The sequence below is a fragment of the Urocitellus parryii genome, chromosome 2, assembly GCF_045843805.1.
Source record: "Urocitellus parryii isolate mUroPar1 chromosome 2, mUroPar1.hap1, whole genome shotgun sequence".
In the NCBI taxonomy this organism is placed as follows: domain Eukaryota; kingdom Metazoa; phylum Chordata; class Mammalia; order Rodentia; family Sciuridae; genus Urocitellus; species Urocitellus parryii.
Genome location: NC_135532.1, coordinates 202,106,518 through 202,128,879, shown reverse-complemented (window position 1 = coordinate 202,128,879; position 22,362 = coordinate 202,106,518). Strand labels below are relative to the sequence as shown.

At 35.8% G+C, this 22,362-nt stretch overlaps 1 pseudogene; it reads right to left on the bottom strand.

The window, feature by feature from the left end:
• Positions 1-4,396: 4,396 nt before the first annotated feature.
• Positions 4,397-22,362, bottom strand: part of LOC113198785 (glutamate dehydrogenase 1, mitochondrial-like) — an 87,342-nt pseudogene continuing 69,376 nt past the window's right edge.

The window sequence follows — 22,362 nt, the reverse complement described above, 5'->3', positions numbered from 1 at the left end:
ATTATTCTGGTCATCTTTTGCATCTGGCAGTAGCTTATTGTGGGCCTCTGCCTTCCCTAGTATGGATCATCTTAAGTCAGAGAGTTCCAGCACTTCGGGTCCAGTGTTATCCAGTTAAGATTCTGGACCAGGGTGGCAGAACATTTAAGCCTCCTTGTCATCCATAGGTGGGAATTAGGCCCAGTCTCCTTTGTGTTATCTCCCTGGTCATTATCCTTCTCTCATCTTTATTTTATTTCCTCTTCAGCTTAGATTCCATGTATTAATTAATTTTTTTGAATGAGAGTAAAATCAAGCCCAGAGAAAAACAAAATACTGTATTTAAAAAAAAATTACATATCTATTACCAATTTAAATAGCTCTTAGAAACAGGCAAAATTGGTTTGCTTTTCTGTCTTCAATCATGTTTTTCTGGCAAAATACCAACCCTGCATCTACCTAAATATCTCCTTTCTCTAAGCATGTGCCTAAGCACAGCTATAGAAAACCATGAACTCAGCAGATTACTGCTCTCATAAGTTCCTTAGCTGTACCCTTAACATTGTCCTGTGACTAAAGCTACCCTAGAAAGAGGCACTATGGAGAAGTGATTTTTCCTATCCATTTAATACTATTGATACCCTGTGATCATATTTACTCTGTGCATATATTACATTTGCATTGATAATCAAAGAATGAAACTAGCAATAAAGCATAACATTAGAAGGAAGAGAGAGTAGTTAAGGGTGTCAGTTCATCAACAACTGCTGAGAAGTCAAATAAAATAACTGGAGAACAATCCCTGAATTTAACCAGGTGAAGGTCATTGGTCATTAACTGAGAAAGGTTTGGGAATGCAAGGGAGTAAACACCAATTTTTCAAGATATTTGACTTTTTCTGATTAATATCTGAAATTTCTCCTTTATGTGGAGAATAGAAATAAGGCTATAAAAATAGAAATAGAATATGGATTTAGAAATAGAAATAGAAGTAGTTAGAATGTGGAGTCAATATGATACTTAGTCTTTATTTACTATTTACTATCACACATTTAAATGTACATGTGAAGAATTAAATAAAGGATGCAGGTTGAATGATTTGGAAAAAAGGAAGTTTGCTAATAAATTTCTTGAGAAGAGCAGAAGGAATACGACTGGGAGGCAAGAAGTGGAAGAGTGGACATTTGGAAGAAAGATACTTAATTCATTGTTTCAGGAGAATAGAAGAGAAAATGAATGTAGGTGCATGAATCTATGAGCAAGCACATAGATTTGGTGAAGGTAAGTGGAGAAAATTCATATGGTGATTTCTATATGCTCTGTGGAGCTAACCAACTTACATTCAGAAGTTTGAGGAGAACAGAATCGTTTTTTTGAAATAATCCTGCACAGAATGGGAGTTGAGAGTTGACCAGTAGTATATCAGGCTACTGGACAATGTTAAGGGTCCAGTTAAGGAACTTCTGATGGTAGTGGTCTGCTGAGCATGAAAGCAGATGTGTTAGATGCAGGGGCAGTGTTTTGTCAGAGAGATGTGATCAAAGACAGAAAAGCAAGACAACTTTGCCTGTTTTTAGAGAGCTATTAAAATTGGCACAGATACGTCATTTTTGAAAAACAATACAGAATTTGATTTTTCTCTAACTGACCTTGATTTCACTTCCAATCTCCACGTAATCCAGAGGCAGAAAAATTTTATTAAACTATATTTTTTACTATCATTGTGTTTTATGGTGTGTTGGTGCCTCTATTTCTTGCTAAATTAACTTTAAAAGTAGCAAATTTCAAGGCATGAAAGTTGAGAAATTTTATCTCACTTATACTTTTCCCCCTTACCCAAGTTTTGCTTTGTATATGAAATGGAATGTCAGATGGTAGCTTCTCCTTGGGCCCAAAGCTCAGAGCCAAGGAAAGGCCTTGAAGTGAAGGAAGGTGTTTTGAATTGAATCTGAATGTGAAGTTCTAATTTAGCCTAAAGCGTATCTTTTTAACTTGAAAGTCTATCATTACATTGTTTCCATAGGTGAGAGTGGTGTGAGAACCAGGGATCTACTCCAACATTAGTTATGGAAGGAAAGAGAAATCTCACAGAGCACTATGGACAGCTTTTTCTGAAGTTTCTAGTGTTTAGAGAAAAAGGAGATCATTCCTGTTTGATTCTGACTGGCTCAGACTCCTTAGCTTACCAATTGCATGTCGTATTTGTTTTTTCTGTTGGTAGCCCTTATATCTTTAGATACTAAATGCAAATTTCTGATTCTTTTTCACATAAGAAGAGGAAATTAATTCTTTCCAGTTCTCTTCCCATCAGACTTCACTTTCTAAACAGCTGTCAACTACATCTTTACAGTGGAAGTGTAAAGTTGACATCATATTGTGCCAATATAATTATTTTAGGCACTATGTTTGTACACTGATTCTAAACACTAGAAGCAAAGAGTTTTGTAATACTTTGAGGATGTAAATGTTATTTACGATAGAATCAAGTCATGTAATTGACTTTACAGCTGATAAAAATTATCCTGTCACTAAAAGTAGAATGTTCCAAATATCAAAGTTAAATGTATTATATTTCAACATTTGCTCAAATCAATGCTTAATTTTAGTTTATTTCATATTTGGGCCTTTTGCTACTTGCACAGCTTTTTCTGAAATTTCTAGTGGACTTCTGTTTTGTCTTCTTTATCACATAATTATGATCTTTTAGATTAACAAACATGTAATATGTTATGATTTTTATTTCATTCTTTGTCCAAAAGTTATATTACTTGGAGTTCTCTAACATCATCTTCTGATCTCTGTTCACTGGTTTCAGAGGTTTTTCTCAGCCACAGTACTGAGTTTCTCCTTTTTAATGAGCTTCCATATTGTTCCACAAATTTTTTGGACTCCTCCCTTTTTTCCCTTTTGGTATTTTCTTACTTATTTTGTTAAGGTGCATCCTGAAATAATTTTCAGGAAGAATGTATGAGAAGTTACATTTCTCAATGAAGCTATGTGTACTTCTTTGCATTCTTTTATCTTTAATTCTGCCTGCTCAGGACTTCAGTTTGGAGACATTTTTCTTTCTTCAGCCTTCAAAGTATTTTTCTATGTTTCTTTGATATTTTTTCCCATTGTATTTTCTATTGTTACATATGGTGGATGTTAGATAACTAGAGTTGACCCTTTAGAACTCTCAAATTTTCTTTCTTATATTTTTCTTCTAAATATTTTACCATTTATAGTTTTGGATATGAATGAAAATTTTCTTTTATCTCACCTTTGTTCATCTCATGATCATGTTATTCTCAGTTCTTCAAATGGCAGAACTGGTAGAAACTCAATGAATGGATAAATAAATAAAATTTATATATATGCTTGGAACCATAATGCATGGAAAAATTCTCATGGGTTACGTTGCTAGAATTAAGCACTCAGTGATCCAGTGCCCGTTATATGTCAGGCATTGTTAGTAAAGCTGGGGATGTAGTGGAAAGCTTCCTGTTCTTTTCTTCTCTTTTCTCCTTTTTCTTTTTCTTTTTTTTTTTGAAATGGTAGACTTTTAATAACTGCTTTTATCACCAGGTAAGTCATGCAGTTACAAAGTAGCTAGAAATTTTTGAAAGGGCATTTTTATTATTATTATTATTTTATTATTATTATTTTTAAAAAGCACTCATTCTTACATAAATATTTAGCACTTCATTGGGACACAACTGCTCAAAAGGCCTTGCCCCCCAAAAATCTCTAAACACCAGAACCCATGTTGTTTTCAGCCTGCTGTTCATGAAGCTGCGTGCAGAATGCAAAACCTCCACGAGGAGAGGATATATAGTCAGGCTGGGTCAGGGCCACCGGCAGTGCTCAGAGCAGCTGGACTTCAAACAAGGAGCTCAGTGGGTTTTCTTGGGACACTCTACTTGAATTATGGTTCAATTGGTCAACACAATAGATCTTCAAAAGGGAAGGACAATTAATTAACTTGATAAAGGGGTTACTGCATTCTTTGGACTATGTGTCATAATGGTAGTTAGTGAATTCTGATAATTTTAACAAAAAATAGCCTCCAATGTTTCCAGTTATGAAGACAGACCTCCATCAGGCTTTTCTATTTTTGCTGGATAATACATGACTGATAAGCTCTAAATGATACTGTTTTATGTTATAAAAATACTAGACTTCTTATTTTAAAGCAAAAGACCTAAAGGGCTTTTTGGAATAGGTAATTTCTACTTTCACACTCATCAGATTGCACATGATCCTCTAAGATTAATTCCTTTCTTCTTAAGAGGCTGAATCAGGTTGACTTGTTGAGAACAGTGTCCATTGTTTAATGTGTCATGAGAGAAAGATATCTGCAGTTACATCTAAACTTGTGATAGGTCAGCGGAAGTTACAGGTGAAGAGGGTGGTGAACAAGTTAACAAAGATCTATTTATGTGAAGGTCATGCCAGCTTCATTGTATACTTTGAAGACTTTCTCAATGGCATTGACATAGGTAGCTGTTCTCAGGTCCAAGCCCAGGTTATACTTCATGGTCCAACGCACAATTTGCATGGCTGCATGCTCCGGGTATAGGCTAAGCCAGAATGCACAAGGTCTTTCTATCATGCACTCACTATCCTATCCTGGAACACTGTGGTGGATACAACAGGAATTATTCCACCATGCTTTCCAAATTTTCATTCTAAACACTCTTGAACAGACATGAACAAGGGGTAGTTAGAATCCCGTTCATATTTGAAGGTTAATAGGCCATAGTTGACATGATTCAGATTCTTCAGTCTCTCAAAGTAAGATACTGTCACTCCACCAGCATTTAAGTAGAGATCTGGAATAAACATGATGTTCCTCTCCAGGAGAATCTTATCAGCTTCTGGAGTAGTTGGTCCTTTTGCACCTTCAGCCATGATCTTGGCTTTGACACTGGGTGCATGGGATTTGGTCAACTACTTCTCACATGCAGCAGGGATCAGTATTTCACAGTCAGCCTCCAAGATACTTTCTTCATATACCTTTGCCTTGGGGAAGCCCAGAATTGATCCATGTGACAATCTGAAATTTTCTAGTTCCTTTGGGTCAATACCATCTGGATTCCATATATCCCATCAGATTCACCAACACCAATACATTTAGCACCAAAACAATGTAAATACCTCATAAAGTGCTGGCCCATGTTACCAAGTCCCTGAACCACAAATGTTTTATCTCCAAATCCTTGTGTTATTCCTAAAATGCTCCTGTAAGAAGCTTCATTAATGAAGTTTTCAATCCCATAGAAAACATTCAGGCTAGTAGCAGAGATGACTCTGTGGATGCATTCTTGACTGATGAATTTACCAGTAACACAGGCATGTGCATTAATATCATAGTGCCCTATGGTGCTGGCATAGGTGACAGTGATAGAGGACATCTCCCGATAGCCTGTGCTCATGTCTGGGGCAGGCACATCAATGCCAGGACTAGTAAAACCTTTTTCTGCACACTCCACGGTAAACCTTCTTGTGATCTTCTCCAATTCATTATCTGTATAGTTCTTGGGATAGATCTGAACACCTGCTTTAGCACCCTCAAAGAACACACACATCAACCACTGCACACTTACAAGTCAGCAGAGAAGCCAATGCTTTTACTTCATCTACACTCACATCCGTGCTGTAAAGGATACCTCCCTTGCAGAACGTGTGGTGCTGGCTGTGCTGGGGTTCAGTAGCCCTCCATAACCTCCAGGAACGGTGGTTGCACCAAATGAGGAAGGAGAGGCTCAGCACATGGTTGCAGGGTGTATCCACCACGATGCTAGTGCCATGGTGGAAGAAGACCTCCATCATCTTGAAGAAGCTGGGGGCGTCTTCAAGGTCAGCTGTACCCTCGCTGTAGTGGCCCTGGGTGGGCTGCTTGAGCCCTGGCTGCAGGGAGGCGGCGGGCTGCCCGCGTGACCAACCCAGCAGTGCAGCCCAGATGTCAGCCGCTCAGCCCAGGACAGCGGGTCCAGCGCGCTTCGCCCAGGCAGCACTACACAGCCGAGTAGAGGTCAGAGGCTGCCTGGGAGGCCCAGCTCTGAGGGAACTCCCTGTTCTTATAAATTTAAACTCTCTGGAGTGGATGGAGGGAGTGGAAAAAACAAAGAAATAAATACTAAATATGTGCCAACAAGCACATCTATGTTGAAAAATGAATGTATGAAATATTGAACAAGTAAATAAGGAATGAATTACATTGTAATAGTGCAGTCTAGAGAATTAAAGCGAGAACGTTATGCTGGAGATTGGTTAGGTAGTCCCTTTAGATTGGGTTGTCAGGTTCAGACTGAACAGGTGGCATTTAAGTTGAAATTTCAACAGATGTAGAGAGTTTTTGAGGCAGATGGAACAGTTGGGTAAAGCCCTGTTGCGCAAATAGATGATCAGAGTGGTCACTGTAGGGTGTGTGTGAGAGAATGATATGACTAAGATAGAAGCATAGGCAGGTGGCACATTCCTGTAATTCCAGGCTCAGGAGACTGAGGCAGGAGGATTCAAAGTTCAAAGCCAACCTCAGCAACTTAGTGAGGCCCTAAGCATCTTAGTGAGATCCTGTCTCAAAAAAATTAAAAAAAAACTGGGTTGGGGGTGGGGGTGCAGGATGTGGCTCTGTGGTGAAGCACTCTTGGGTTCAATGCCTGGTACCAAAAAGGAAAAAAAAAAGAAAGAAAGAAAAAGAAAGAAGAAAGAAAGAAAGAAAGAAAGAAAGAAAGAAAGAAAGAAAGAAAGAAAGAAAGAAAGAGGGAGGGAGGGAGGGAGGGAGGGAGGGAGGGAGGAGACAAATTCCCCATGGCTTTGTAGGTCATGGTAGGAATCTGGATTTTCTCCTGATTTCTTCCCTGTGATAGAAAGTCTTTAGGGGATTTTAAGGAGGAATTGGTACAATCTGATTTGTGTTTTAAGATGACTGCTCTTGTCACTGTATGAAGAATGGGTTGAAGGGGATTGGAGAGGGCAGGGGAGCAAGTAAAAAGGTTTTTACAGTAGTTCAGATAAGATATGAAGGTGGCTTTACCAGTCCTAATAAAGATGGAGTAAGTGGTTCATTGAAACCACTGGGCCAGTGTGCATGTGGTTTTCCAATTTTACAAGTTGTTCTTAAAAAAGATTTTTTTTGATTTACCCTCTTCCAATGGTGTATGAGAGTATAAAATAATAATATAAAGCTGGAATTTATCTTAGAGATCCATATTTCAGTTTTATAAAAGATGAAAATAAGGCCAACTGATCTTATATGCATTAGTCCAAGATGACAAGTACTTTTCCTAGGAAGGAGTCTCAGGGGTCTTCCAAATTCTGGCAATCTATTAAATATCACAGTACTTTATCAGATTTCTCTTTTGTCTGACACCCCTCTCTAGCACCTCTACATGTAATTTAGGTACAGGTACATGTTCACCAATGCCTTTAGGTTATGAGTTCTGAAGGCAGGCAGTACCTGTGTCATGGTACTCAGCAAGAATGGTGTTGAAACTGGTGTTTAAAAATGGTACTTAAAAGACCCATCCATGTTCAATTGAATAGACCCTGAAAAAAATAAGAAACTAATCATCACGTCTATTTTCTCTGCCACAATCTAATCACTAAAAGGAGTGAATGACAATCCTACCATAATTATTCAATATCTATGCTTACATTTTACAAACTATTAGGTGAATTTGGAATTCAGAAAAAAAAACTTGAATTCAAGTTCTGCCTCTGCTCCTATCTGGTGATGTGACCCTGGGCCCTGGTTTCTTCAACCTTCAGTTAGTCTAATAATATGTACATGTCTTCCTTGGGTCAGGAGATTTTATGAGATACTGAACATTGTATGTGAAAAGGACTTGTAAACTTTGCAGTACAAAGAAAGACTGCTATTTAATAATAGCTGTGATTGATTGGGTTCTGTTATGGACACTGTTCTAAAAGTTTCGTGTACATCAATTCATTGTTCCTTATCACATTTCTGTGAGGACAGGACTGTTATTATACCCATTTTTCAGTTGAAAAAATGAAGAAGAAATTATGTATCAGGAATTGCCAGAAGCAAGACTTAAACTGGGGGTATTTGACTCTATAGTCAAACACAATATACAAAATAATATAATGTAATACAATATCTATGTTAAGCTATGTTAATGCTTTGTAAAAGTGGAATTATTAGATCATCCAGAGTGCATAAATCAATAGAAAATATGTGCCAGGCATACTGCTAAACATTGATGGCACAATAAAGGAAAGGGCAGGATTATTCTTAAATAATTGTGTAGAGAATTTCTTTTTTTCTTTTTATTTTCAGGAATTGAACCTAGGGCCTGGTACATGCTAGGCAAACACTCAACTGCTTAATTACACCCCCAGCCCTAATTTTTCTTTTTTAAAATCAGAAAAAAATCTTCCTGCTTGAACAATATTGTGGAAATATTTTACTTCATTCATAGACAATGTTTCAATATTATAACATAGGCTAGTTTACATTTTATTACATATTTATTTTATCAGGAAATATTAACCTAGCTACATTTTTTTCAGAAAAAATAACTTTGTCCTTTAATGTTTCAAAAAGATTAATTTTCTCCCAAGTAAACAATTATTTTATTTTTCTTTCTTTATATTTGTGGATATTCAAACACATACAAGAGTTTAATCATGTTTAAAAATTTGAGCTACTGGAACACCAATTTCATTTTCAATTTAGTGGACAAAGTGACTTTTACTTCAAGAATAATAAAAATAAACAGTCTGTGCAGATGGGTTTACTAACATTAATTTTGATAATTATAGTACCATGGAAATTGGAGTTCTACAGCTTGACAGAACACCCTATCTTACCTGCCAAATGGAGGTGTGATGTCTTTGTATATTTAAAAGAATTCTCTTTAGTTCCCTATTATATAAATTCAATCTTTTCTTGCAAAGAGTTTTCTATGACACCACAGATGATTATCCAAGGCCATTTATGTAAGTGAATTGCTCAGTGATATTATCAGCCAAAATTGTAGGTTGAGGTCAAGTGATGTCAAGTCATTATTTAAAGAAAGAAAGACAAAGGGAAAAAGACAAATTGTGGAGAAGAAATTTAATACATTTTGGCAACATAAGTAGGAAGGTCAATAAAGGACATGAGGCTAGAGTGATGTCATTATAATTGGCTTCAGTTCAGAAGTGGCAGAGTGGCAGTTAGCCAAAAAGGCACTTTGATGTTGTTTGTTTATATATTGCTACTTAGCTATCCACATCCAGAGTGGAGATTGCAGCAGATAATTTTACGGTGGATGACTGAATATTGTGGTTATGCCATTATTTCAAACTTAGTTTCTAAAATGCAATGGCTTTATCTTAGAGCTTAATTTTTAAGAGGCATTTCCTCCATGCATGTAGCCCTGTAGAGATGAAAAGGTCCAACTGCTGCACAGGTATTTTTTGGATGGGGTGATTATGGATATACGTTTTGAGTTCAGATAATACATTTAGGAAGGATTCCCATGATATTTTAAAATTGTGAAATAAAATTATGAAAATTATGAATATGAAACAGGCAAATCTGTGCAGCCTCCATGTCTTGTTTCATGGATGGTGTTTATACTGTTTATACTATTCTCTGAAGAGGGAGAAAGGAATGAGCTTCAGGGATGTTTTTCTTTCTCAGTTTCTCATTAGCTTGCATTGTATACTTTATTTCCCTGCAGCTCATGAGCATCTAAGTAGCTTTTATTCTATGAGCAATATTATATGTATTTAGATATCTAAGGCCCTTTATTGGTTAGAGGTTTTAACCAACAAGGAGTGATTTTTTTTTGCATGCAAATATTGAAGAGCAAACCTGTCCAATAGAAATATAATGCAATCCACAAATATGAGCCACATGTTATTTTAACATTCCAAGTAGACACAATGAAAAAGTTAAAATTATTTTAATAATATATTTTCTTTAAAGATTATATCCAAAATACTATCATTTAAATATATAATGGAAAACAGACCTAATGCTGTTACTGCTCTGGAGGCTACAACAGATGCTGTCTTGCTTCTACCCATTCTATATCCTTATCACCCTTGATTAGTACCTTTCTTAGTCTCAGTGGCTTTGATCCTCACTTTCACCCTGTGGAGCTATGACTGCTGGTTACCATGACCAGCCTAACTACTTACTATAAAATCTTGACAGAGGCATACAGTAGGTATCTCAATAATAGCTATTACTTCCAAAGTCAAGCAACTCACCAGGGGTCAGCCTGGGGTCTGCTAACTACCAAGTATATCTATTCTAATGTAACATGAAAGATAGAAATAATGATGACTGGATTGTTCCACCTCCTGTTGCATGGTGGATTTACTTATTACCCTATGCCGTACTCTGATATGAAGTCCCAAATGACTTTGCGTTCCTGAAAAATCAACATTAACTTGAAATTTCTGAGTACATTTTGAGAGGGCCAAGTGTTGTCTTGAAAGGTAGATGCTTCTGTATCATCTAAAAGTCTTCTTTGATATAATGAGAGCAACTAAGAATAGAGCAGGTTGGAAGAGCAGGAAGAAAAGATTGATATTAAACAGAGACACGAGATGGGAGGGAAAGAGAGAGAAAAGGGGAATTGCATGGAAATGGAAAGAGACCCTCATTGTTATAAAAAAACTACATAAAAGAGGATGTGAGGGGAATTGGAAGAAAAAACAAGGAGAGAAATGAATTATAGTAGATGGGATAGAAAGAGAAGATGGGGCGGGAGAAGGGGATAGTAGAGGATAGGAAAGGTAGCAGAATACAACAGTTACTAGTATGGCATTATGTAAAAAGGTGAATGTGTAACCGATGTGATTCTGCAATCTGCATTTGGGGTAAAAATGGGAGTTCATAACTCACTTGAAACTAATGTTTGAAATATGATATGTCAAGAGCTTTGTAAGGTTTTGAACAACCAATAAAAAAAAAAAAGTAACGCAGGCAGCTCTAGTCTCTAAAAAAGGAGAAATGGACCATTTCTTGAGGGTCTGGAACGTTCAAGAAAATCTGGGTATTTAAGATTTTTGAGTGCAAAGACCTGAACATTCCCATTTCAAGTTTACTAATCCTGGTACTAGTCTTGGCATTGTAGAACTGCCTACATTAGAATTTAACCTTCTCTGGAGTTCTGCTACATTTATAATTCAGTTCTGGGAAAGGTCTTAGCTTTCTTTGCCCTTCAGCTATGGTAGAACAAAGATTCTTTATGTACTGCCAGGGAATCCCTCTGGCTTTCACAATTACCTTGAACTAGTGATTAATTATTTCCAACTTTTTGTTGTTTTTCTCTAATGAAGTCATAGCCCTTAGCAACAGATGTCTCTTCCACAGTCCCTATAATTACTATTTCCTTCAAATCTCCCAAATGGTTGAGATAGATGTTGCCCCCAGACGGTGTTTTCCCTTCTCACTCCATCCAGCTTAGGTGAAAGTGTTAACAATTGCACTGTTACCAGGTGTGCTGCAGGCTAGCATTGCTCCACCTACCACCCATGAGGCATTACTGAGCACTAGCCATCAACAGATGACTCACTTCTTTTTTTTTTTTTTTGCAGTATGTGCTTTCATCGTGATGTTTGTTTTATTTATTTTTTATTTTTTTTATTGTTGGTTGTTCAAAACATTACATAGTTCTTGATATATCATATTTCACATTTTGATTCAAGCGGGTTATGAACTCCCATTTTACCCCGTATACAGCTTGCAGAATCACATCAGTTACACTTCCATTGCTTTACGTATTGATATACTCATAGTAGAGGCAGCAGAATACAGCAGATGACTCACTTCTAAAATCCCATTTCAGAATCTGAATTCAACTGCTTTAGGATAGTATTCTTGGAAACAGACTTTGAGATGGAGATGCAGGAATTTTATTGGAGAATACATGCAGGGATTAGACTTAAGGGATTGATAGAAAGACAACAATTAAGTAGAGGGAGAAATGAAACTACTTTTTAGTTGCAGCAGGGAAGTTCAGGAATTTATGTGTTTTTTCAGAATTGTCCCAAATTGAGGTATGGGAGATTGGTCATTTTACATTAATCCCCCCACTCTGCCAGGATGTGAGTGTGTGTGTGTGTGTGTGTGTTTGTTCATATTAACTGACATACTTTCTTATTTGACGATTGACTTATTTTAATTTCCCAAACATGCTGGTATATTTTATGCCTATTTTACTCATTTATGGTTTTGCTAGAATGCCCCACCGGCCTTCACTGCCGTCTTTACCTGGTAGTTTCTTTCATAGTTTAAATAAAATCTCTTTGGTTATGCTTTTCCCAGTTTCTCCCCAAAAGAGCCAGTGGCTTTGTCCTCTGTGCATCTGTACCACATTCTACAAGCTTTTGCTGTAGACACCATTAATTTGTTTTGTAATTACAGTGGAAAAGCATGAGCTGGGCGTTTGACTTACACAAATTCAAATACATCTGCTTGTCAATAAGAAGGAAAATGTAAAAGGTGGAGCAAAAGTGTTCAGCTGTGGATGCACTCCTGTCTGCAACAGTCTATGGATACCTAACAAAAGAGAGTTGTGGATTGAGGATTGTCTTTTTTCTACTTTCCCAAGGAAAAATAATGTGGTGTTTAAGTTATTAGGTAGATGGAAGATGATGGATTTCTGAAAGTAGTCTAGGAATAAACATTTTACAGAAAATAGTTCAAAGCATTGGTGAGAGGAAGTATATAGAAAAAAAATTTCCCTATTAGATGAAAATGCATGTAAAAAAATAGTGGGATCTAGCAGGTTGATATTTTTATGATTTTGATAAAGTTTTTAAGTAGTTTTCTATAATTTCTAAATATGATCTAAAAAAATAGATGCCTTAGAGAACCAAATACATAGCATGTTACTATGCATGTATTACAGAATAATATACACATATTACAGAATAAAGCCATTTATACTGTATTTTGCAGAGAATTTACATTTTTTTGGTCTTATGCTGTGACTTTAGAATTAAATCTAGTATACAAGTTGATATGTTACCCTCTGCTGCTGCTTCTATTTCTTAGTCCCTCCTGAATTTGTGGTTTTCAACTGAGGAGAGCATATTCTTAGGGGGAGGCATATCAGAATTTCAAAGTGAACTTACCAAAATACCTCACATGCAAAGATTTCTCGAAGATTCTGATATGTACTCTTGGAGAGTAGGGGAAGAGTCACAGAAGTCACTTTCTGTAAAGACTGGTATTACTGATGGGATGGTTATTTTACATGTACACTGTGTAACAAACAGTGGTCCCTTCACCTTCTGCATATAGCCCTCATTGCCCTGAGGCTTATTTAAAAAAAGAAATATATATTTTTTCTCTTTTCTCCTCTCTCCCCTTCCCTAATAAGATTAGGGAGATAGTGTTATCTTTTCTTCCTCTAGTTAATTGCCCTTGAACACACCCACTACAGGAAGGAGATGCCTGCTGAGGATCTGGAAAGTGAATGAATATCTCACAAATGAACAAGTGAATCCTAACACACCATCAGGACACCCACCCTGGGACCCCTTACCAGAGCACATCTGGAATATAACCCTTGAAGAGTTCCTTTTAAACCCCTCTGTCTCTCCTGATAGAGAGAGTCACAGCCTATGGGACAGGAGTCCCCTGTGTTTCTTCTTTGCTAGCAAAGCAAAAAACCTTATTTTTCCTTTTTCTCAAAACCGTGTCCTTATTATTAAATTGGCATTGATTGGCATTGGGGACAGGGACAGAGCTTTCAGTTACAATTGTATGCAGTAAGAGAAAAAAAGCTGGGTTGGGGTTGTAGCTCAGTGGTAGAATGCTTCCCTAGCACAGTTGAGGCTCTGGGTTCGATCCTTAGCACTCCATGAAAACAAATAAAATAAAGGTTAAATTCTTTAAAAAATAAAAAGAAAGAAAGAAAAGGCTGAGACACAGTATCACAGACTTAGCAGGGATTCTAGCTTGTTTTTGGCAAGTCTTTTTCCCAAGTATCCACTGTGGTACCTAACATAGAGAAAATATTCAATAATATTTGTTAAGTAATGTCCTTTGGCTCTATTTTTCACAAAACTGCAATTGGGATTGTGTCACCATTTGCTTAGTGGAACATGACTTCTAAATTGGCCTGATGACTTTTGGAACTGTTCTCTCAGCAGTGAATAGGCTTGTTGGAAAAACTTAATTGGTTATTTAATGGGAGAAGAGCATTTTCAGAATGTTACTTAAAACTTGCATTTTTCTCTTTTCTTTTTCCTTTTTTGTTTAGTACTGGGGGTTAAAACCAGCGCCTTGTATATGTGAGGCAAGCGCTCTACTGGATCTCTGTTCTTTCTTTAATGGAAGTTATCTAGTTAAAATTCTTTTAAAGTTTTTTTTTTTTTCTTTAAAAAATTTTCCCTTCCCTTCTGTGTCTAGAGCTCTGGTTGAATGTGGTTCTGCCTCTGCTGGTCCTAGCCTGTCTTTAGCTTTGCTTGGGGAGGCTCTCCACTATCAGGTCTTTCCTCTAACCTCTAACCATCATGGCGACCATGCCTGGACTCCTGTCTGCCTTTTCCATGTCAGTCTCTGCCTAGAGCATTAATGATGTGGCATTGTATCACATAACTTATTTTTAAAATTGATAATATTCTATTATTTCTTATCTATTTCCTCAGTAATTCCCTCATGTAAGTACACAGATCTTCTTTGACTTCTAGAAAAATACATATTATTTCAACCCGTATGTGCAGCTCATTGTATACCTGTAAACATAATGAACATTATTTCTCCCATAACATCTAGACCAGGAGTAGCATACTCACTTGCTGAAAGAGTTAGCCAGGTAACAGTTGGACATAAAGTTGCCAGATGGGAGAAAAATGGGTGATGTCAGGACTTTGGAAAGAGTATCTGCCTTATCTAAAGACACTAAAATTTAGCTTAAAAATGAAAACTCTTCTCTGGCAAAAATCAACTTAAAAATTGTCTACAGGCTTGATTCTGATTCTTGATTTAATTCACAGACAAAAAACATTACTAACATGGAGTGCTAATGACACCTTTGTTCCTTTATCATTTAACACATTTATTTAATACCGACTGCAGAGTTCCTGTTATCCAGTAGTCGCTGTGCCTCTAAATTATCACATAACTACTACTAATATTAATACTAAGTATTTGTCTCTGACCTCCAGATTCTCTGGATCTAGAAAAACAGGTGGCAAAATAAATGCCTACTCAGAGTACTATGGGGTAAATATAAGGAAGTGGTAAGTTTCCAGGGGGCCTGAGAATACAGATCAGGAGGTGGTGATACTTGAGGACTCAGTGCCTAACAGAATAGTGAACCTCTTGCTTAAAGGTCAAAAAATAAATTTATGACTTTGGTGTATGGAGAAGACAAGGTTGGGAAATGAAGGCAGAAAACAGATTTTGAAAATTAACAGGTCACTCAGTGATTTTTTTAAAAAACATTTTTACATAGTTATTCAAAATTAAGTGGAATACTGGTTGTTCTGGTGATTTCTAGAAGGCTAGGAAAAACTAACTAGTGGCCCACAGGAAAAAAAATAGAAGGAATTCATTCGTGTGTTGTTTTGGAGTTTCATAATTCACATTTACATATTAAATACCCTTTCCCCACTCTTTGTCCTTATAACTATCAACATTTGTGGAACAGTGTTATGCAGAATAGTGGATTATAAATTGTTGATCTGTCCTACAACAAAACAATTATTGAAGAGTGAGGAGTCATGGTCATCGAGGGTCCATTTGGGTTGTATTGGCTCAAACAATAGCCCATTTTTAATTCTTTCTTTTTCTTCTGTTATTGGCAAAAACATATTAAGCATTTTATCAGTTAATTCTGTTACTGAGTTAATTTTTTATTGAAGAAGCTGAATTGAATAGTAGTTTTTGAACTATAATAGTCTTTGTTTAAGTAAAGCCAAATGAAAGGTACTTGCAAGGATTGCATAATAGTGCTATGATAATGAGTACTCCAGTGCTATTAGAAAACAGGTTATTAGATGTTCCAAAAATATAAATAAAAAATAGATATTACTGAGTATTGTTGAGTATCCATTCAATAAAATACGAATTAGATCTCTGCCTGCCAAGAGAAAATGTGCTCAAAGGCAAGGAAACCACTAAGAAAATAATAGGTGCATCTTCAGGATGGTATGGGCTTCCAAACAGAGCTCAATAAGTTTCAGAAAGTAGGATTTTAAAAAGGCTTTTTGTTTTGTTTTGTTTTTTTAACTTTGGCAACCACATTTTAGTATTTTTTAGTATTAGTGTTACTTGTTACAACATTAAGTCTTGATTGGGGTTGGAGGTTGACCTACGAAGGTCCATTCTGTAAGTGCAACATCTAAACCACAAAATACTTGCTTACCCATATTGTTCTTAATGCTCTGTTTAGAACACTTGCAAAACTCTCTCCAGAGATTACTTTTTCACTAATCTGCATCAAGCAGTAGGCAGGGTCTGTGTGGTATTGAGATGAGCAGCTGGCCCAGAGAAAAGGCAGAACAAAACCAGAACGCAAATGTATGAAAAGTTGCATTCTGCTTTAATTACATATCAAAAAAATAAAAGAAATCCTAAAACCTATTGATAGGGAACTGGTTAAATATATTAATACATACATATAAACTGCTAGCTAAACTGCTTATTAAAGAGGTACTGAGGAATAATGTCCACAGGAAGTTTGCAAAAAGAGAGTTAAGAAATATTGACAGCTATTATCCATGAAGAATGAGACTAGTGTTCAGCTTGGAAATAAAACTCATTTTTCAGTGTATAAATCCTTCTTTTGGTGTGTATGTGTGTGTTCAACAATGACAACAATGAAAGCAACAACATGAAAACAGTCAGGCCATGACAAACTCAATTTGGTGATGGTGCTCAGCTGGGTGTCAAGAAGTTTTCCTTCTGTATACTCTGGATGTCCACTGCCAAAAATATTGTGAGCATGCATAAAAAAGACTGTTGGGAGCAATAGACAATGCATGGACTTGTATGAACATGTTTGAACTTGTTAGAATGTTGACTTTCGTTAATAGTAATTAAGTTAGTACAGCTGAGACTTGGATTCCTCTTCTGTAAAATGGAAATATTCTTGCCTTCCAGATTATTATGAAGGAAGTGTCTGGCAGAGTGCCTGTTGTTACGATTTCTATGTATTAGATGGCCTCCCCCACCTTGACTATTTTAATTTTCATTTTATTATACAGATTTCATGCAATATGCTACTTTTTTTTTCTTTTTGGAAATTTAGGGCATTATTTAGAAGATTTTTTAATGTTCTATTTTTTTGGAGGCTCTAAAAATAAATTATTTATTTGACAAATAGAAATTGTGTGTGTGTGTATAATATATGGCATACTGTATGATGTTTCAAAATATGTAAACATGTAAGCTAACATAAGCTAATTTAATATGTATTATCTCACATACTTGTCATTTATTTCCAGTGAAAACACTTTAGCAATTTCCAAGTATATAACATGTTGTTATTGGCAAGAGACTGTACTGTAAATCTTTTGAACTTATTCCTCCTGACTGAAATTTCAATTTGACCAACATCACCCTGTTATTTCCTTCTGACCCCAGCTCCTCATAATCATCATTTCACTCTCCGATTCTATGACTCATTGAGTTCTTAATATGTGATATTTTCTCAATATTTTCTTCCTCCATGTGAGAAATAAATTTATTATCTTTGTTATTCTCTGTATCTGAACTAGGCCACTAGGTCCAAGAGCACCTTTTGTTATTGAATCATCTAAATTATGAATCCTATGATAACTTCTCTGTCCTCCCCCCCCCCCACCTCCTTCCCCTCTTTCATCCTTAAAATAATTCTTTCTATTCTTTGCTTTAGTAGAACTATGACCTGGAAACCCATTTTCATTTGAGATTTCTGTCCTGAGAAATTTTTAATGTAAAAAACAAATCTGTTCCAGAGATACATTTATGTTCTTCTGTCTCATAACCTAAAAATACAACTTTAATACTTCATACATTTTATAATTTCTATGTATGTAATTGTTAGCTTAATGTGGCAATTTTGCCAGGCCCAGTGTCCAGTGTCCAGTTATTCAGTCAAAACAGAGCTAGGTGTTACTGTGAGTATACCTTGCAGATATGGTTAATTATAACCAATTGACTTTACATAGAGGAAGTTACCCTTGACAGTGTGGATGGGCCTCATTTAATCAGTTGAAACACTTCAAGAGCAAAACCCGTTTCCCTGAGGAAGAGGAACTTCAATCTGTAGACTGTAGTCTCAGCTCCAGCTTAAAAAGTTCCTGTCCATAGACATCCCTTACAGATTTTGGAATTGCCCAACCCAGAATCCACAATCACAGAAACTAATTCAGTGAAATAAATCTCTTAATGTGTACATATAAATCACACCGGACTGTTCTTCTGTAGAATCCTGGCTTACACATATTTTGGTTTTGAGAGTAGTAAAGGTTAGAGGCTGGAAATATTTGATAGAAAAAGTCTCAAAGACAATGTTGGTGGAAATATGAATATTAAAACTATTTCTGGTAAGGTCTCAGAAGGAAGCGAGGCACAGATTATCTTCAGAATCTTCAGAGGTACCAACTCTGCCATCACCTTGATCTGATTTTTTGGCTTAGAAGTAATAAGAAAATAAATTCCTGGCATTTTAAGTCATGCTTACGAACCACTAATTCTGTCTCAGAGTTATGTCATGCTTCTGGAAAGTCCTTTTGCTTAAAGTGTGTTTTATCATTTGAACTAAACAATAATTTTGCCATATCTCATGTCTCCTATACGATGCCTATTTTAAGTTGTAATACTTTGTAATGATTGTAATCATTTCTCAAGAGTTTCTGAAAGGGTTTCACTTGCCAAAGGGTGTTTACTTGCAAACTTGTTTGAGACAATTTAGCAGGTTTGCAGCTGAAAAGATCCAAGGAGATGATGTAATTCTGTGGCTCAAACATTTCCTTCATTGGGATAATCACCGAAGACGATGAAGCTTGTATTTCAGAACACTCTCAGAATCTTTTGATGTCAGAAGCTTTTCAAGGAAGTAAAACATATAGAGCAACAAGTATTTTTTTTTTTTAACCCAAACAAGCTTTATCTTTTTCCCTTTAGAAACATAGGGACAAAGATAAAATTACAAAGATACAATGACTAAGAAATGTCCGGTTGGAAGTATAATTGAGAAACGTAATTCATAATCATCCAGTTATTGATGGCACATCAAGGCTATTTCGTGAGGTAGACTGTGCTTTGAGTCACTCCATTTTTGCTGTCGACTTCATCTACTCCACACCAAAGCAAATAGTAGTGCTGGTGACTGATTTTCACATTTTGATAAGGATAAACTTGGGATAATTGTATATTTTTAAAAGAAAATTATTTGTATGTCTTGGTAATTTAATTATTATTATGAGGTAGAACTACTTGCAAAACATTGCCTGGTTGCTCATGATATAACCATGTGTCATAATACGGGGGCTCTGCATTGTTGAACTAGTTCAGCTGCTTTATTTACGGGGAAATAAAAGCTGAGACCTGCACTAATAACAGAATTGGGACTAGGGGAGGGAAGGAAATCAAACTAGAACTTTTTTTGTACCTGATATTGTTCTAATCATTCTACATATTCTCCCAATTTTCATAGCTCTTCAAGGAAGATGTTAATTTTTCCATCATCTAGAGGAGATAATGGAGTTCAGGGACTTGAATGATATATGTCAAGTAAGAAAACCAGCAGAGATTTAGCCCAGGTCTAGATGTCTTATTACTCCCATGTACTTAAAGGTAGAGAACTCTGATCTTTTTCTTCAGTTGTGTATACAGCATATACAATTTTCTACCCTTTAAAGAAGTTATAAAAAAGCAAATACGTGCCTTGTTTAGTGTATTCAAGACATATTACCACTACTTACATTAAATTAGTTTGTCTCTATAATTTGTTACATGTTTTGTTGATTTTCTTCAGAGCAAATATCACTTCTCCAAAATGTTTTTGGGTCAACTATTGACAAACAAACAAACAAACAAACAAAAACAACCTTGGACTCATCAAAAAGGGTCAGAAAGGTTTTACAGTAACAGTGACCAAATCAAATGATTGATCATATCTTCCTTCTTTGAAATAATTGAAAGAACTGATTATTTAAGGTTATTTAGGAAAAATTGCTATTAAATAAATTACATAAAGCTTAAGTAAAATTTTAAAAACTTCAATATCTTACCTACTTTGGTATAGTGAATTAGACAATTATTGAACAGCACCCATTGTTTTATCTATACAATCTTTATAATAGGCATGAATTATAATTCCAGTGATATGAGATTTCTTTCTTCTGCTATACCCCTATATAAATAGCCATTATCCAACTTATTTTGGAAGATGAATGGCAAGCTATGATATTTCTAGTTTAACATTGTACTCAGTTATCTTGTTTTTATATAGCAAATTGTGGCCAAAGCTGTCTACTTAACTGTGCTTATTTCATTTATAAACCTTCCATTGTGCTATTAGCCTCCAAATTTTATTAACACAAATGGCTGAATCGTATTATTCTTCAACAGATTCATTTTTCATCTGGAAGTCTGAATTGGCTTAGCTTACTTTTACAATCTAAATCAACAATTATTTTCTCATAAATGTGTTATATTTAACAATCTAACCTAATTTATTCTCCTATCCATAAATAATTGGTGATTTGGAAAAAGCCCCCACCTCCTTTTATTGAGACAGAATCTTGCTATGGTGTTCAGACTGGTCTTAAACTTGTGGGCTTACGTGATCCTCCTACTTCAGCCTCCCATTTAGGTTTATAGATGTTTGCCACTGCACCTGGCTAAATCATCTAATTTCTATTTTCTAAAATTCACTTTAGAAAGTTCAGTAAATCCTAAGAGGCTGCAATTTATTTCAATATAGAATGGAGGAGGGTTACAAGTTAATAGAAAATTCAGTTTTTGCTTAGGAATTATGTTGAGACTGTTGAGTTAACAGAAATAACTTTTTAAGCTAAAATTTTGAGTTCAGCTGCCATAAACCCAGCCAGTTATAGAAAAATATTTTGAATTATAAATAGAATTTACATATTTTTCAGAATAAAACTATAAATAATTAAAATGAATATTGTTTTTGTTGCAAGGAAGGAAGGACATTGTGTCTAACTACTCATGTATTTATTTTCCTATATAAAAGCTACCTCAAATCATTTGTGTATTTGTCTAGTTAGAAGAAATAAAGGAAGGAAGGAAGAATAGAAGGAATGAAAAGGGGCATGGGACATGCTAAGGTACAGCTTCTCAAACACTACTGGTAGTCCACAGGAGTGCTTTTGGAAGCAATTTTGTTGAAGTCTTGAAGGAAGCAGGTTTGGGAGAGAGAAAAGTAAACCCATTAGGTTGCAACAGAGATCTTAGCTGCTACATCAGGATCTAGAATTATGCTCTTCAGAGCATTTCTAACTTGAGTCAGAAGCTGAGTCTTCAATCTTCTGCACCATTCACTGGTTGCAGGCTATCCCTGATCAAACACTACCTCGGTTCTGGTGACTTAGCTCTACTTCCCATGGGCTACCACTTCCCTCACTCCTTGCTGCAAATTGAAGTTCTAGGCCATGCAAGGTGGAAATCATATTCTTAAGAAAGAAAAGAGAAAAATAATTCAATATAAAAAGAGTTGCATATACAGTAGTGTTTCAATAGGACAGAATGTTTAAACACTTTTAAATAAAGTGTAAATAATAAGAACAAACCAATTGTTCTTTATTTTCTTAAATATATCGATGCAAAATTATTGCCTGTCACAGTCTGATTGTACTGTTTTAACAAAATACTTAAGACAGAGTAATTTATAAAGAACAGAAATGGATTTCCTGTGGTTCTGGGGGCTAGGAAGTCCAAAATCCAGAGGCTGACTTTTCTGGTGAGGGTCCAGTTTCTGTTTCCAAGGTGGTGCTTTTATACTCTTATGTTCTCACAGGGCAGAAAAGTGAAAAGAGAGAGAATTCAGTCTCGCAAGGGCTCTTCTCTCATGACTTAATCACCTCAAATTTATTATTGGGTTTCATCATAGAAATTTTGGAGACACATTTAGATCACAGCACCGTCTTTCATTATTTTTAAGAGTTCTACCTTCTCTTATAAATTCTGATAAAATAAGGCTACCTTTGCTCTCAATTTGAATTGCTTTACTTTTCTTTATTCATGTTTAAATACAAATTCTATAATCTCTACAGTTTCTTCCCAAATTTGGCTATGTCAAACATTTCTTGCCATGTTACCATGGTCTGCTACAGAAAGAATTGTCTTCTATTTTGTCTCTTTCTTTTCCTTTTGTTCAGAATCTTTCTCTTCTCCTTTCTGCCTTTTTCCCTTTTACTACCTGTCCTTCTCTCTCTTATTTATTCATAAATTTATTTGTATGCTTC